This window comes from Pelobates fuscus, chromosome 12 (genome assembly GCF_036172605.1).
Source record: "Pelobates fuscus isolate aPelFus1 chromosome 12, aPelFus1.pri, whole genome shotgun sequence".
Classification (NCBI taxonomy): Eukaryota; Metazoa; Chordata; class Amphibia; order Anura; family Pelobatidae; genus Pelobates; species Pelobates fuscus.
The window spans coordinates 3,632,827-3,650,849 of record NC_086328.1 but is presented as its reverse complement, the minus strand read 5'-3'; the positions used below and the strand labels follow the sequence as shown (position 1 = coordinate 3,650,849).

The 18,023-nt window shown below is 46.0% G+C and overlaps 1 protein-coding gene across 3 annotated transcripts in view; it reads left to right on the top strand.

Moving 5' to 3' along the window:
* Window positions 1-18,023, top strand: part of FHOD1 (formin homology 2 domain containing 1) — an 80,566-nt gene that overhangs the window by 23,841 nt on the left and 38,702 nt on the right. The window lies entirely within an intron of this gene.

Sequence of the window (18,023 nt, the reverse complement as noted above, 5' to 3'; positions counted from 1 at the left end):
GATTACTGATAGAGAGGTAATGTGTGGCCCTGTGGTTACTGATAGAGAGGTAATGTGTGGCCCTGTGGTTACTGATAGAGAGGTAATGTGTGGCCCTGTGATTACTGATAGAGAGGTAATGTGTGGCCCTGTGATTACTGATAGAGAGGTAATGTGTGGTCCTGTGTATATTGATAGAGATGTAATGTGTGGTCCTGTGTATATTGATAGAGATGTAATGTGTGACTCTGTGGATATTGGTAGAGAGGTAATGTGTGGCCCTGTGGTTACTGGTAGAGAGGTAATGTGTAGCCGTGTGGATGTTGGTAGAGAGGTAATGTGTAGCCGTGTGGATATTGATAGAGAGGTAATGTGTGGCCCTGTGGTTACTGGTAGAGAGGTAATGTGTAGCCGTGTGGATATTGATAGAGAGGTAATGTGTGGCCCTGTGGTTACTGGTAGAGAGGTAATGTGTAGCCGTGTGGATGTTGGTAGAGAGGTAATGTGTAGCCGTGTGGATATTGGTAGAGAGGTAATGTGTGGTCCTGTGGTTACTGGTAGAGAGGTAATGTGTGGCCCTGTGGTTACTGGTAGAGAGGTAATGTGTAGCCGTGTGGATATTGGTAGAGAGGTAATGTGTGGTCCTGTGGTTACTGGTAGAGAGGTAATGTGTGACCCTGTGGTTACTGGTAGAGAGGTGATTTTGGCCCTGTGGATACTGATAGAGTGGTGATGTGTGACTCTGTGGATATTGGTAGAGAGGTGATGTGTGGCTCTGTGGTTACTAGTAGAGTGGTAAAACGTGGCCCTGTAAATTAAAATAATTTTTATATAAACCCTTATAAGTCGACGTAAAATATCTACTGTGAAATAAAAAGTCACATCCAAACATTTTCGGTAGTTGTGGACCAATTCCTTTACAAATCGTGTCCTTGAAGATCTGCCGGAGAGCGTTACTATGGTAACTTATTAACAGTTAGCAGAGTTGGGAAATACGATTTGATTCATCCTCCAAATATTCCCGGACTGATTCGGGCACGCGTGGCTAGATATTCAGAGGGTTTCATTTGTGAGATGACATATTTTGTGTTGTTAATTTTATTGATCTGCTTTGTGAGTTCACTGCTGGAATTTCTCATGGTTTGTTGCAGCGAGCCTGGCATTCTGTAACATCGATGCCTCCTTTATCAGGGAACGCAGCAATGTGGCGTGGTTGGCACATGTCCTATCTCTCTAACCTGTGGATTTGTTGTTTAGTTGCTGTGTTTTTTTATCATTTGGCCGAACTCTGATTCTTTCAAGCAGGGATTCGTATTGTGACAGTAATATGGATTGGCAGGCATCTTTGTGTTTCCTGTATGTGCCAACGCAGAGTTCTGTTCATTAAACATGACCAGTATGAATCAGCCTGGGTATCTTAACCATCAGATATTACTGGGTATCGTAACTGTTGGATATTACTGGGTATCGTAACCGTCGGATATGACTGGGTATCGTAACCGTCGGATATGACTGGGTATCGTAACTGTCGGATATGACTGGGTATCGTAACTGTTGGATATGACTGGGTATCGTAACTGTTGGATATGACTGGGTATCGTAACTGTTGGATATGACTGGGTATCGTAACTGTTGGATATGACTGGGTATCGTAACTGTTGGATATGACTGGGTATCGTAACTGTTGGATATGACTGGGTATCGTAACTGTTGGATATGACTGGGTATCGTAACTGTTGGATATGACTGGGTATCGTAACTGTCGGATATGACTGGGTATCGTAACTGTCGGATATGACTGGGTATCGTAACTGTCGGATATGACTGGGTATCGTAACTGTCGGATATGACTGGGTATCGTAACTGTCGGATATGACTGGGTATCGTAACTGTCGGATATGACTGGGTATCGTAACTGTCGGATATGACTGGGTATCGTAACTGTCGGATATGACTGGGTATCGTAACTGTCGGATATGACTGGGTATCGTAACTGTCGGATATGACTGGGTATCGTAACTGTCGGATATGACTGGGTATCGTAACTGTCGGATATGACTGGGTATCGTAACTGTCGGATATGACTGGGTATCGTAACTGTCGGATATGACTGGGTATCGTAACTGTCGGATATGACTGGGTATCGTAACTGTCGGATATGACTGGGTATCGTAACTGTCGGATATGACTGGGTATCGTAACTGTCGGATATGACTGGGTATCGTAACTGTCGGATATGACTGGGTATCGTAACTGTCGGATATGACTGGGTATCGTAACTGTCGGATATGACTGGGTATCGTAACTGTCGGATATGACTGGGTATCGTAACTGTCGGATATGACTGGGTATCGTAACTGTCGGATATGACTGGGTATCGTAACTGTCGGATATGACTGGGTATCGTAACTGTCGGATATGACTGGGTATCGTAACTGTCGGATATGACTGGGTATCGTAACTGTCGGATATGACTGGGTATCGTAACTGTCGGATATGACTGGGTATCGTAACTGTCGGATATGACTGGGTATCGTAACTGTCGGATATGACTGGGTATCGTAACTGTCGGATATGACTGGGTATCGTAACTGTCGGATATGACTGGGTATCGTAACTGTCGGATATGACTGGGTATCGTAACTGTCGGATATGACTGGGTATCGTAACTGTCGGATATGACTGGGTATCGTAACTGTCGGATATGACTGGGTATCGTAACTGTCGGATATGACTGGGTATCGTAACTGTCGGATATGACTGGGTATCGTAACTGTCGGATATGACTGGGTATCGTAACTGTCGGATATGACTGGGTATCGTAACTGTCGGATATGACTGGGTATCGTAACTGTCGGATATGACTGGGTATCGTAACTGTCGGATATGACTGGGTATCGTAACTGTCGGATATGACTGGGTATCGTAACTGTCGGATATGACTGGGTATCGTAACTGTCGGATATGACTGGGTATCGTAACTGTCGGATATGACTGGGTATCGTAACTGTCGGATATGACTGGGTATCGTAACTGTCGGATATGACTGGGTATCGTAACTGTCGGATATGACTGGGTATCGTAACTGTCGGATATGACTGGGTATCGTAACTGTCGGATATGACTGGGTATCGTAACTGTCGGATATGACTGGGTATCGTAACTGTCGGATATTACTGGGTATCGTAACTGTCGGATATTACTGGGTATCGTAACTGTCGGATATTACTGGGTATCGTAACTGTCGGATATTACTGGGTATCGTAACTGTCGGATATGACTGGGTATCGTAACTGTCGGATATGACTGGGTATCGTAACTGTCGGATATGACTGGGTATCGTAACTGTCGGATATGACTGGGTATCGTAACTGTCGGATATGACTGGGTATCGTAACTGTCGGATATGACTGGGTATCGTAACTGTCGGATATGACTGGGTATCGTAACTGTCGGATATGACTGGGTATCGTAACTGTCGGATATGACTGGGTATCGTAACTGTCGGATATGACTGGGTATCGTAACTGTCGGATATGACTGGGTATCGTAACTGTCGGATATGACTGGGTATCGTAACTGTCGGATATGACTGGGTATCGTAACTGTCGGATATGACTGGGTATCGTAACTGTCGGATATGACTGGGTATCGTAACTGTCGGATATGACTGGGTATCGTAACTGTCGGATATGACTGGGTATCGTAACTGTCGGATATGACTGGGTATCGTAACTGTCGGATATGACTGGGTATCGTAACTGTCGGATATGACTGGGTATCGTAACTGTCGGATATGACTGGGTATCGTAACTGTCGGATATGACTGGGTATCGTAACTGTCGGATATGACTGGGTATCGTAACTGTCGGATATGACTGGGTATCGTAACTGTCGGATATGACTGGGTATCGTAACTGTCGGATATGACTGGGTATCGTAACTGTCGGATATGACTGGGTATCGTAACTGTCGGATATGACTGGGTATCGTAACTGTCGGATATGACTGGGTATCGTAACTGTCGGATATGACTGGGTATCGTAACTGTCGGATATGACTGGGTATCGTAACTGTCGGATATGACTGGGTATCGTAACTGTCGGATATGACTGGGTATCGTAACTGTCGGATATTACTGGGTATCGTAACTGTCGGATATTACTGGGTATCGTAACTGTCGGATATTACTGGGTATCGTAACTGTCGGATATTACTGGGTATCGTAACTGTCGGATATTACTGGGTATCGTAACTGTCGGATATTACTGGGTATCGTAACTGTCGGATATTACTGGGTATCGTAACTGTCGGATATTACTGGGTATCGTAACTGTCGGATATTACTGGGTATCGTAACTGTCGGATATTACTGGGTATCGTAACTGTCGGATATTACTGGGTATCGTAACTGTCGGATATTACTGGGTATCGTAACTGTCGGATATTACTGGGTATCGTAACTGTCGGATATTACTGGGTATCGTAACTGTCGGATATTACTGGGTATCGTAACTGTCGGATATTACTGGGTATCGTAACTGTCGGATATTACTGGGTATCGTAACTGTCGGATATTACTGGGTATCGTAACTGTCGGATATTACTGGGTATCGTAACTGTCGGATATTACTGGGTATCGTAACTGTCGGATATTACTGGGTATCGTAACTGTCGGATATTACTGGGTATCGTAACTGTCGGATATTACTGGGTATCGTAACTGTCGGATATTACTGGGTATCGTAACTGTCGGATATTACTGGGTATCGTAACTGTCGGATATTACTGGGTATCGTAACTGTCGGATATTACTGGGTATCGTAACTGTCGGATATTACTGGGTATCGTAACTGTCGGATATTACTGGGTATCGTAACTGTCGGATATTACTGGGTATCGTAACTGTCGGATATTACTGGGTATCGTAACTGTCGGATATTACTGGGTATCGTAACTGTCGGATATTACTGGGTATCGTAACTGTCGGATATTACTGGGTATCGTAACTGTCGGATATGACTGGGTATCGTAACTGTCGGATATGACTGGGTATCGTAACTGTCGGATATTACTGGGTATCGTAACCGTCGGATATTACTGGGTATCGTAACTGTCGGATATTACTGGGTATCGTAACTGTCGGATATTACTGGGTATCGTAACCGTCGGATATTACTGGGTATCGTAACCGTCGGATATTACTGGGTATCGTAACCGTCGGATATTACTGGGTATCGTAACCGTCGGATATTACTGGGTATCGTAACCGTCGGATATTACTGGGTATCGTAACCGTCGGATATTACTGGGTATCGTAACTGTCGGATATCACAGTCCCATGCGTTTCATGTACTGCAGCAGAACATGTTACGGCTCTCCGCTATATGATTCTGCAGGGGTATATGATGTTTTAATGAGATGCATGGTAAACCCCATTTACCACGTGGCCGTGGATCCCAAATAGATTGCGCCAAGCAATCACCATGTATTTATCACCGTGCCGCTTGTCTGACTCTGTCAATATCTGCCTTAAAATGCCTTTTTGTGAAGCGGTTTGTTTATTGGCAGAATGTGGCGTTTTGGGATGGTGCACGCTGTACGTTAACTTATTTGCTGAGGGGATACTACACACAATCCCCGTATTACACTCTGGGGGTTGGTTCCTTTGGCTTGTTTTATCTCTTCATCTCACTCTCGCTTGGAATTGATATTCGGGCCGTGGATTCAGGAGAATTGCCGGGCCCTCTGTAATGATTGCGGAGCCATGACTTCCTGAATTGACAAACCGGGTGACTATTCCAAGATTATTCCGACATGTACTAAATCATTCTCCAAAAATCAAATTCATTTCTGTTTAGGTCTGTTTATTATTCTTTCCATGAGTTGGTTTAATATGACTACATTTCCCTAACTCCTATTGAATATGTAAAAATCTGAAATGATGGTGAGATTTGGTTAATGAAGACTTCTGTCTCTGGATACAGATATCAACGTGCATCTTTCTGTTGAGAATGTATCGTTAGGAGTGCAAAGCACTGCGTGGTACCCTGAACTCGTCCCACCTGCAGAATGCACTTTATATCCGACAGGAGCAGACTCCCTTCTGTGCTGCTCTGGGACTTCAGGGCTTGTCTGTGTCAGGGGCAGAGAGTGCTACAAACATATTTACATTTTTTATCACAGCGGTGAGAAGTTCAGTCTCAGTTAGTGTAAGTTTACTCCGATTTGGGGTAGTTGCAATCAAGCCAAAAGCAAATCTGTCCGAATTCTGAAAATCTATTTTCAGTTAATTTATTAGGGAACAAACACCAGGTGTTTGAAGCAAATGCCCTTTCCATGTGATTTTTGATCAAGTTACATTCCACTTTTACTTGTTTAGGTAAGATTGATGCCAAGTAATCAGTTTTTTTTCCCCAAGTTCCTGCAAATTGGACTCAAAAGTGATATTCTCATTAATTTATACTGACACATTCACAAAAATAGGAGAAATGGACATTGAACCAACTTAGGTGCACGGGAGGCTCATGGGAAAGTTAATTTGCCTGATATGTCATTGTGCGTTAAATAGTTCATTTGTAAAGTGTGTAGTTATGTTTCATAAATGGAATAATCCACGTTACAATAAATGATCCACTGTGCTGAGCTGCAGTTAATTGCCAAGTGACTTGTCCCACTACAAGCAGATACCTCCTGCCCTTTCTGTGACTCTGTATTGTACGAGGTAATCGCCGCGCTATGAGCAGATACCTCCTGCCCTTTCTGTGACTCTGTATTGTACGAGGTGATAGCCCCGCTATGAGCAGATACCTCCTGCCCTTTCTGTGACTCTGTATTGTACGAGGTGATAGCCCCGCTATGAGCAGATACCTCCTGCCCTTTCTGTGACTCTGTATTGTACGAGGTGATAGCCCCGCTATGAGCAGATACCTCCTGTCCTTTCTGTGACTCTGTATTGTACGAGGTGATAGCCCCGCTATGAGCAGATACCTCCTGCCCTTTCTGTGACTCTGTATTGTACGAGGTGATAGCCCCGCAATGAGCAGATACCTCCTGTCCTTTCTGTGACTCTGTATTGTACGAGGTGATAGCCCCGCTATGAGCAGATACCTCCTGCCCTTTCTGTGACTCTGTATTGTACGAGGTGATAGCCCCGCTATGAGCAGATACCTCCTGCCCTTTCTGTGACTCTGTATTGTACGAGGTGATAGCCCCGCTATGAGCAGATACCTCCTGTCCTTTCTGTGACTCTGTATTGTACGAGGTGATAGCCCCGCTATGAGCAGATACCTCCTTCCCTTTCTGTGACTCTGTATTGGACGAGGTGATAGCCCTGCTATGAGCAGATACCTCCTTCCCTTTCTGTGACTCTGTATTGTACGAGGTGATAGCCCCGCTATGAGCAGATACCTCCTTTCCTTTCTGTGACTCTGTATTGTGTGAGGTGATGGCCCCGGGGCCCCGCTTTAAGCAGATACCTCCTGCCCTTTCTGTGACTCTGTATTGTACGAGGTGATAGCCCCACTATAAGCAGATACCTCCTGTACTTTCTGTGCCTCTGTATTGTATGAGGTGATAGCCCCACTTTGAGCAGATACCTCCTGCCCTTTCTGTGACTCTGTATTGTACGAGGCGATAGCCCCGCTATGAGCAGATACCTACTGCCCTTTCTGTGACTCTGTATTGTACGAGGTGATAGCCCCGCTATGAGCAGATACCTCCTGCCCTTTCTGTGACTCTGTATTGTACGAGGTGATGGCCCCGCTATGAGCAGATACCTCCTGCCCTTTCTGTGACTCTGTATTGTACGAGTTGATAGCCCCGCTGTGAGCAGATACCTACTGCCCTTTCTGTGACTCTGTATTGTACGAGGTGATAGCCCCGCTATGAGCAGATACCTACTGTAGCGAAAGCCACTTCGCCACTGTGTTTTGGAGGGGGCTGCTTGCCCGCCTCTTACCCTGTGACTACGGTCCCTGGGCGATTTGGCCCTTTATGCACGGTATTTGGGCATACTGTGGGTTATTGGGCTGCCCCAGGATTATGGGCCCTCTCATCAGCCCATACGAAACTTAAACCCCCATGGCGTTTGAACTGTGTTTGTGGCATCTGAGCGCTGTTTGGATATGTTGAGCGCTCAGATCCAAGCCATCTGGGGATGGGCTGAATGTGGGGGTTCTGTTTAGTATAACAGGAGTTATGTATTTTTATATCTTTTGTTGGTTGCTGGTAACATGTGCTTAATGGAGGCTGTGTTTGTCCCTGGATATAATTAAATCAGCTTCTCCATTGTCTCCAGGATAGAGGATTCTGGGGAACTAGTTTGAGCTGGGAAAACCATGCTTCCAGAAGGTCAAATGCACATTTGTACTAACTTTTGAACCCCTGGTCCAATTCGTATGATTTTTGAGTATGTTGTTCCCCCGCATGGATTGATTGTGAATATGTATTTTTATACGAATGTGATGTATATTTTGGGAGTTATGAATGTTGTGTAAAAACTGTATTTTCCCTACCTATGATAATTGTATTTTCCTGTGTGTACAGATAATTAGTTTACAGGTAGAGGGGAGGGCTATGTGTGGGATGTAACTATTGTGTGATTGGTTAATGTACGTTACTGTGTGTGTCCCTCCCCTTCATGGGAGCACCTAATAAAAAGGGCTGCAAGCTAGCAGCCAGAGAGTTCTATTTTTACCCTCAACTTGAGTCCTGTCTCTTATTGGGGGAACCTGCTACAAGGGATTGCTATGCTAGGCATATTCCCTTGCTATAATCACTGAGCTCTTGTAAGAGCTTGTTCCTGCTTCATTCTGAAGGGAGATAGCTGCAGCCTGCGGTGCTTATGGTGTCTGGTGGAGTGCTTGGAGTCCTCTGGAAGCGCTAGGAGCATCCTTTAACGGAGGTACCCAGTCGGGGTGCCAGTGGATCCGTTACACCTACTGCTCTTTCTGTGACTCTGTATTGTACGAGGTGATAGCCCCGCTATGAGCAGATACCCCCTGTCCTTTCTGTTACTCTGTATTGTAAGAGGTGATAGCCGCGCTATGAGCAGATACCTCCTGCACTTTCTGTGACTCTGTATTGTACGAGGTGATAGCCCCGCTATGAGCAGATACCTCCTGTCCTTTCTGTGACTCTGTATTGTACGAGGTGATAGCCCCGCTATGAGCAGATACCTCCTGCCCTTTCTGTGACTCTGTATTGTACGAGGTGATAGCCCCGCTATGAGCAGATACCTCCTTCCCTTTCTGTGACTCTGTATTGTACGAGGTGATAGCCCCGCTATGAGCAGATACCTCCTTCCCTTTCTGTGACTCTGTATTGTACGAGGTGATAGCCCCGCTATGAGCAGATACCTCCTTCCCTTTCTGTGACTCTGTATTGTACGAGGTGATAGCCCCGCTATGAGCAGATACCTCCTTCCCTTTCTGTGACTCTGTATTGTACGAGGTGATAGCCCCGCTATGAGCAGATACCTCCTGTCCTTTCTGTGACTCTCTATTGTACAAAGTGATAGCCCCGCTATGAGCAGATACCTCCTGCCCTTTCTGTGACTCTGTATTGTACAAGGTGATAGCCCCGCTATGAGCAGATACCTCCTGCCCTTTCTGTGACTCTGTATTGTATGAGGTGATAGCCGCGCTATGAGCAGATACCCCCTGTCCTTTCTGTGACTCTGTATTGTACAAAGTGATAGCCCCGCTATGAGCAGATACCTCCTGCCCTTTCTGTGACTCTGTATTGTACAAGGTGATAGCCCCGCTATGAGCAGATACCTCCTGCCCTTTCTGTGACTCTGTATTGTATGAGGTGATAGCCGCGCTATGAGCAGATACCCCCTGTCCTTTCTGTGACTCTGTATTGTACGAGGTGATAGCCGCGCTATGAGCAGATACCCCCTGTCCTTTCTGTGACTCTGTATTGTACGAGGTGATAGCCCCGCTATGAGCAGATACCTCCTGCCCTTTCTGTGACTCTGTATTGTATGAGGTGATAGCCGCGCTATGAGCAGATACCCCCTGTCCTTTCTGTGACTCTGTATTGTACGAGGTGATAGCCCCGCTATGAGCAGATACCCCCTGTCCTTTCTGTGACTCTGTATTTTACGAGGTGATAGCCCCGCTATGAGCAGATACCTCCTGCCCTTTCTGTGACTCTGTATTGTACGAGGTGATAGCCCCGCTATGAGCAGACACCTCCTGTCCTTTACATACAGGCCAAGTGTTAGTATGTCAGCTTTTCCTTGATTAAGATAAGAGACATTCTAATAATACAATATTTCCTTTCGCTATGATAACAATGCAAGCTGCAAATCATTGATTGGTCCCAGGACAGCTCTGTGCTCTATCAGTGATGGCAGTAAGACACCGCAAATCAATCTATACTCAACCTGATCAATAAGAGAGCAGGAATATCTTTCTACAGTGTGATCAATGAGAGTGCAATAATATTGATAATCAATCAGATCAATAACCTTTCAGGGATATCAATTTGATCTTATAAGGCTTTGTGTGACCTGTTTAGCGGCTCAGAAACTATACAGTTTAGTAGATATCCCCTAAACACATTTTTTATATTTTTATGGGGGTGAAAAAGCTGGCTTGCATTGGGTACAATACCCGTTTCTGCATTCCCCTTTTTGTCCAGCGCAGACTTCATTGACAAATCTCTCTTGCGTGCGACAGGCCAGTCATACACTTCTATCAGTTACAGCCCATGGAGAAGGTGATCAATGGCGGATATCGGCACGGCCTGTCGCTTCCAGCTTGATTTATCATTGAAAGTGAACAAGTATTGAGACTGCTGGGCGGGTGTGAAAACGTGATTTATCTTTGAAATCCGCACGCTTATTAAATGACTGCTAGCTGGCAGGCTCTGCTATGAATTGTCTTTTCTTACATTGTAATATCATGTCACAGTGTGAGTGAGTGATCCTTACATGCAGAGATTCTCGCACTATTGATTTATATATAGAAATACACGTTGCATTAACCAGAAATAGCCGTCTATTGAGATAGGAGCACGGCAGGAGTGCTCTATAGACCAGGAAGCGTTATTGATTGAGTAACCTGATTAGGACAGGGTCAGGGCTGGGTGTTGGGTATACTGTGGGCAACACTGGGTAAAGGCTGGATGTTGAGTATACTGTGGGCAGCATCTGGTTCAGGGCTGGGTGTTGGGTGGGTATTCTGTGGGCAGGCCAGCAGTGAGACCTTCACTAGGATTGGACTGTCAGATCCTGTTCCCAGTCTTTCTATCAGACAGTGGCACATGGTGAGCTCAGAGCAGTTTGGAATGGAACGCGTCATTCTCTGAGAGAGCAGCTGCTAGGGGCCAGTCCTGGCTTGGTAAGCTGGTATTATTGGTGCGTGTCCTGTATCCGATGACAGGAGGGGACTATGGACAGCGAAGGGTTTCGTGTTCAGACTTATCAGCTTATTCCTGCTATCACAGTGTCATGCATTGTTCGCAGTAAGAATTACAGTGGCGCTGAAGGCACAGGAGAATGACGTCCGGTCTTATAAAACATATGTCAGCCTGGCCAAGTGACTGTGAATACTTAACCTGTCCTTCTACACACATAGTAACCCCTTCCCAGAGTTATCGAACCCCAGTCTCCGTTTCTATAATACATGTCATATAGCGCTGCTCATGTATGACCGAGGCAGATTACATGCTGCTGGCTGGAGATTACGTTCCCTTGGTGATAATTTACCTAGAATCGCGTCTTCTCTGAAGCTCTCTGCTACTGCTTCCTGGAAAGTGAAAAAGGTGCCGGCAAACTGTGCGAGCGAGTCCTAGATCTGTGTTTCATTTATTTATTCACAATCTGCGTTCTACAAGAAAACATTCGGCTGAGCTGATTTCAGACGCGTGTCACTGCCACCATGACACCTGGTTGACATTAGCCGGGACCCACTCAGCACAGCTGGGTTTTAGGGTGTTCGATAGTAAATAAAGTGAAACCCCTGGGAATTTAGCTGCTGATCTGAAGAGGAAGAAGTACAATGAAAGTGTAATGAACAGATCAGACCGTGTTTCTATGTACATTACTCCGCTACAGGCCCCTTTCCTGGTTTTTCCACGGGACGATCAGTTCATCACTGTTTTAGCACTCATTCTTTCCGGAGTCATTCCTGGGGGAGACGTCAGGTCACATGTCTGTACATCATATTCCCATCTCTTTCTCAATACATCTGGAAATAACTGTGAAGGATAAACTCTTCCTAAATCACTTTATTGTGAAAAAATGGGATTTCCACTTTGTTTCCGACCCGTGTCGTGTGTGCAGTACCTCTCAAACCCTGAAGGCCCGTGGGGGCATTGTTTCCTCTTTACAGGTTATTGAGAGAGGATTTATACTTTCCAAATCTTTGGATAAATCACAGTCAGAAATATCCCATTCTTACCTCATTTTCCGATAACACGGACACAGTCTTAGTGTGTGGGGAAACGATCTGATCATCTCCGTAACCGGCCTGTGTATCTGTAGCTCTGTGTGTGATCTCTCAGTAATAACAAATAGGAATGTAGCTTCAACTAGAATATTCACTCTGTTTCCATGGTGACTGCGCCACTTGTTGCACTTTGAACGTATCTTGCACAGCATTAATGTCGGAGATCTGTTATAGGGGGGATTTAGTCTTACCTCCATGTCTCTTTAAACTGCTACATATGGGTAGGTGGCTATGGATATGGGGGTGCTCAATGTCAATCCACAAAATGCCATAACAAGCACCCTAAAACCCGGCATTTCTGCCGGCTCGCCATTACTGAGACTATCTACCATGGGCTACCTACCGTGTGCTGGGACCGGCGCCATTATTGAGACTACCTACATTGTGCAATGACCGGCGCCATTATGGAGACTACCTACCGTGTGCAGGGACCGGCACCATTTATGGAGACCTCCTACTGTGGGCAGGGACTGGCGTCATTACTGAGACTACCTATCATGGGCAGGGACCGACACCATTACTGAGACTACCTACGGTGGGCAGGGACCGACACCATTACTGAGACTACCTAAGGTGGGCAGGCACCGGCACCATTACTGAGACTACCTAAGGTGGGCAGGCACCGGCACCATTACTGAGACTACCTAAGGTACTCCCTTGAATAATCGCCAAGCTCTTGTAAGAGCTTGTTCCTGCTTCACTCTCTGGGGAAAAAGAGGTTCACCCACTGGAACCTGGAGCCTTGTCGTAGGTTCAGGATGGATAGGAGACGGCAAGACCCCAACCAAGCTACGGCGGTTCGTGGGGGTCTGTGGTGCTTATGGTGTCTGGTGCGGTGCTGATGGTCCTTGGTAAGCATTAGGAGCATTGATTGACGGAGGGTCAGTTACAACTATCTACTGTGGGCAGGGACTGCCTACCGCGCGGGCAGGGACCGGCACCGAGACTGCCTACCGCGCGGGCAGGGACCGGCACTGAGACTGCCTACCGCGCGGGCAGGGACCGGCACTGAGACTGCCTACCGCGCGGGCAGGGACCGGCACCGAGACTGCCTACCGCGCGGGCAGGGACCGGCACCGAGACTGCCTACCGCGCGGGCAGGGACCGGCACCGAGACTGCCTACCGCGCGGGCAGGGACCGGCACCGAGACTGCCTACCGCGCGGGCAGGGACCGGCACCGCCTGATAGATCTGTCTGCAATCTAGTGTGCTGGAGACGCACGGCCTGGCAGAACAGTTTCACTATTGATTATTGATTGGGGATACCCTGTATTAATTCATTGCATAGTTGCAGGTCAGACATTAAATCATTGGCTGTCCATGGTCCGTGTGTCCAGCTGTGATACAGAACTAGTGTAGGAGTCCCACCCTGATAGATACTTCTTAATCTGTTACTACATCGGTTACCTTTGTTTCAGTTACACGTTTAATTCCTGCTTCGGCTTGCTTGGTTGTTTATTTAATTTATTTTGATTTATTATTTGGTTTCTATTTTCCTTTTTTCACATTATTTTATGTTTTATTAGCCTGGTGTAGGCTAGCATTCTCTGATTAATTACGAGATGTATACTCTATAATCAATTTTACGTTCTGTTTATTAAAGGTTATGTGTTAGTAATGACTTATATTTGGGTTGCTTTCTAGTCTTGGGAAGGTCAGGATTGAGAGGTATTAACATTTATCTGCCTCCGATCCTTCTTCCTCTCCGTTCCAGTGTGTCCAGCTGTTTTCTATTTATTTAAATACCACGGAATGGAAAAGACACTGTAATCCTGCTTAACTAATCAGTATCTCTATGCTGAGTACAGGACATGTTAGATGAGCGTCTCGGGATATATATATATATATATATATATATCTCAAGTTATGATAAAGACTCCGGGGCTCCTGCCTGGTCACAGACATGTGACGGGGAAGAATCGAGCCGTTTTGGTTGTTCCCTTTAATGGGGTTGAGTGGGCGCCAGGTACTGGATATACATTGCGTTTTGTGACCGCTTACATCATTTCCATGTGGGAGCCTGGAGTATTCCCATACATGGAGCAAGGGATCACGTTTCTTGTTAATCTGAGTAATCACTTCAAGGTGTGCGTCCTTTCCAAATCGGAGAATGGCAAGATCCCAGCCTAGGGATAATCTCCCCGCTATCTCCCACATTGCCACTGCCAGTTCCTACCTATGTGTGTGTGCTGTCCTAATATGTAGGCCTCTCTGTGAAGGGCTAATGGCCTGTGTGCGATATCTGCGAAGGGCTAATGGCCTGTGTGCGATATCTGTGAAGAAATAATGGCCTGTGTGCGATATCTGTGAAGGGCTCATGGCCTGTGTGCGATATCTGTGAAGGGCTCATGGCCTGTGTGCGATATCTGTGAAGGGCTCATGGCCTGTGTGCGATATCTGTGAAGGGCTCATGGCCTGTGTGCGATATCTGTGAAGGGCTCATGGCCTGTGTGTGATATCTGTGAAGGGCTCATGGCCTGTGTGCGATATCTGTGAAGGGCTCATGGCCTGTGTGCGATATCTGTGAAGGGCTCATGGCCTGTGTGCGATATCTGTGAAGGGCTCATGGCCTGTGTGCGATATCTGTGAAGGGCTCATGGCCTGTGTGCGATATCTGTGAAGGGCTAATGGCATGTGTGCGATATCTGTGAAGGGCTCATGGCCTGTGTGCGATATCTGTGAAGGGCTCATGGCCTGTGTGCGATATCTGTGAAGGGCTCATGGCCTGTGTGCGATATCTGTGAAGGGCTCATGGCCTGTGTGCGATATCTGTGAAGGGCTCATGGCCTGTGTGCGATATCTGTGAAGGGCTCATGGCCTGTGTGCGATATCTGTGAAGGGCTCATGGCCTGTGTGCGATATCTGTGAAGGGCTCATGGCCTGTGTGCGATATCTGTGAAGGGCTCATGGCCTGTGTGCGATATCTGTGAAGGGCTCATGGCCTGTGTGCGATATCTGTGAAGGGCTCATGGCCTGTGTGCGATATCTGTGAAGGGCTCATGGCCTGTGTGCGATATCTGTGAAGGGCTAATGGCCTGTGTGCGATATCTGTGAAGGGCTCATGGCCTGTGTGCGATATCTGTGAAGGGCTCATGGCCTGTGTGCGATATCTGTGAAGGGCTCATGGCCTGTGTGCGATATCTGTGAAGGGCTCATGGCCTGTGTGCGATATCTGTGAAGGGCTCATGGCCTGTGTGCGATATCTGTGAAGGGCTCATGGCCTGTGTGCGATATCTGTGAAGGGCTCATGGCCTGTGTGCGATACTGCACGGTTATCACTTTTATTGATAATAATCTCCCTACCTCGTATACTCTGTTATATGGAGACCTCACGCCTCACAGTGGGAAAGTGTCTCTGAGAATTCGGATTTGTTTTGTTTTGGGTATTGGCCGGCATTGATGCTCTGTAAACATATGCCATCTGTGGCATCAGTCCTGCGCTCACTATAAAAGTCCTTACCAGTCTGCTAACGCAGGCTTTAATAATATTTGGGTATAAAGAGCAATTCTGGAGCAAAATTCATATAGTGGAACAATCACCGTGGAAACCAATGGAATGTTCCTGCTGATTGCTCTACAGCTGAAACAATCACCATTGAAACCAATGGAATGTTCCTGCTGATTGCTCTACAGCTGTAACAGTCACCATGGAAACCAATGGAATGTTCCTGCTGATTGCTCTACAGCTGTAACAGTCACCATGGAAACCAATGGAATGTTCCTGCTGATTGCTCTACAGCTGATACGATCACCATGGAAACCAATGGAATGTTCCTGCTGATTGCTCTACAGCTGTAACAGTCACCATGGAAACCAATGGAATGTTCCTGCTGATTGCTCTACAGCTGTAACAGTCACCATGGAAACCAATGGAATGTTCCTGCTGATTGCTCTACAGCTGTAACAGTCACCATGGAAACCAATGGAATGTTCCTGCTGATTGCTCTACAGCTGATACGATCACCATGGAAACCAATGGAATGTTCCTGCTGATTGCTCTACAGCTGACACAATCACCATGGAAACCAATGGAATGTTCCTGCTGATTGCTCTACAGCTGATACAATCACCATGGAAACCAATGGAATGTTCCTGCTGATTGCTCTACAGCTGTAACAATCACCATGGAAACCAATGGAATGTTCCTACTGATTGCTCTACAGCTGATACAATCACCATGGAAACCAATGGAATGTTCCTGTTGATTGCTCTACAGCTGAAACAATCACCGTGGAAACCAATGGAATGTTCCCACTAATTGGTACATTAGACTGCTCTATAACATCTTTGTGTGTCAAAATTATGAGCATGTCTGTTTGTTGTTATTCCCGTAAGTTTGGTTGTAACGGATCGATGGGCACCCCGACTGGGTACCTCCGTTGAAGGATGCTCCTAGCGCTTCCTGAGAACTCCAAGCACTGCAGCAGACACCACAACCACCGAACCAGAGAAGCATACAAATGCTCTCAAGCATATGAATGCTGTAAACAGCTGAACAGGAAAAGTATACAATCAGCTTACACTCCTGGCAATCAGCATACAATCCAACTTTGTTTTGAGGTCAAGCAGAACTGACTCTACTGGCACATACAGCCTCTTTTATTCACAATCTACACACATAGTACTGCCCACAGGGTTTTGAAATACAACCAATCAATCCGTACAATACACACAGACACTCCCACACAAAATCCTCCCCTCTGCCTGTGATACGATTACTGAACACAATGGGTAATTATCACAGGCAGAGAAATAGTTTTTACAAAATATTAATAACTTCTAAAATATACATGCCATTCACATAAAACATACATTTTCATAATCAGCATGCTTAAAATATACACATACTCAAAAATCAGGGCAATCGGTACAGGGGTTAAAAAGTTAAGGGAAAGTGCTATTTGGCCAAATGAAGCATGGCTTTTCTGCCCAAAACCAGTTCCACAGAGTCTTCTAGCCTGGAGATAATTGGGAAGTAATCCAATTATCTCCAAGGACAGAGGCAAAACTCCATTAGCCACATGGTTGCAAAATACAATAAAATACATAAAAATATATAACTGTGCAGCTATTGCATAAAACAGGTACATTCAACATATCCCCAGATAGCTTAGATCTGAGGGCACACTATGACTGAATGGCGCTCAGATCACATACATACAGTTCAATTGCCATGGAGCCAAAGTCTTTCACATAGTCTTTAGTTATACAAATGGGCTCCATAGCTATCTGGGGTAACACTGCTCACATAGGGAAAGTACAGAATGACCCGGCTTTCGGGTCTTTGCAGGGGAAAATCAAGCAGTTCAACATGGGGCCATAGTCACAGGGCAGGAGGCTGGCAATCAGTCTTCTCCAATGCCCAGTGGCGAGGCTGGTTCCGCCACATTGGTAAATTAGGGTTTTTAGATTTCTTTCCCTCTCCTGTATGCTGTCTGTTTTAAATAGAGCCGTTCCTGTGATCTTGGATTGTATGTGGTTCTGTGGTCTTATTTGCAAACACCGAACACAATGGATTAACACACCGAGGAGGAACTGTCTGGTTTAGGATTACGGGTGAACCACTTATTTTTCAGAAGTCTG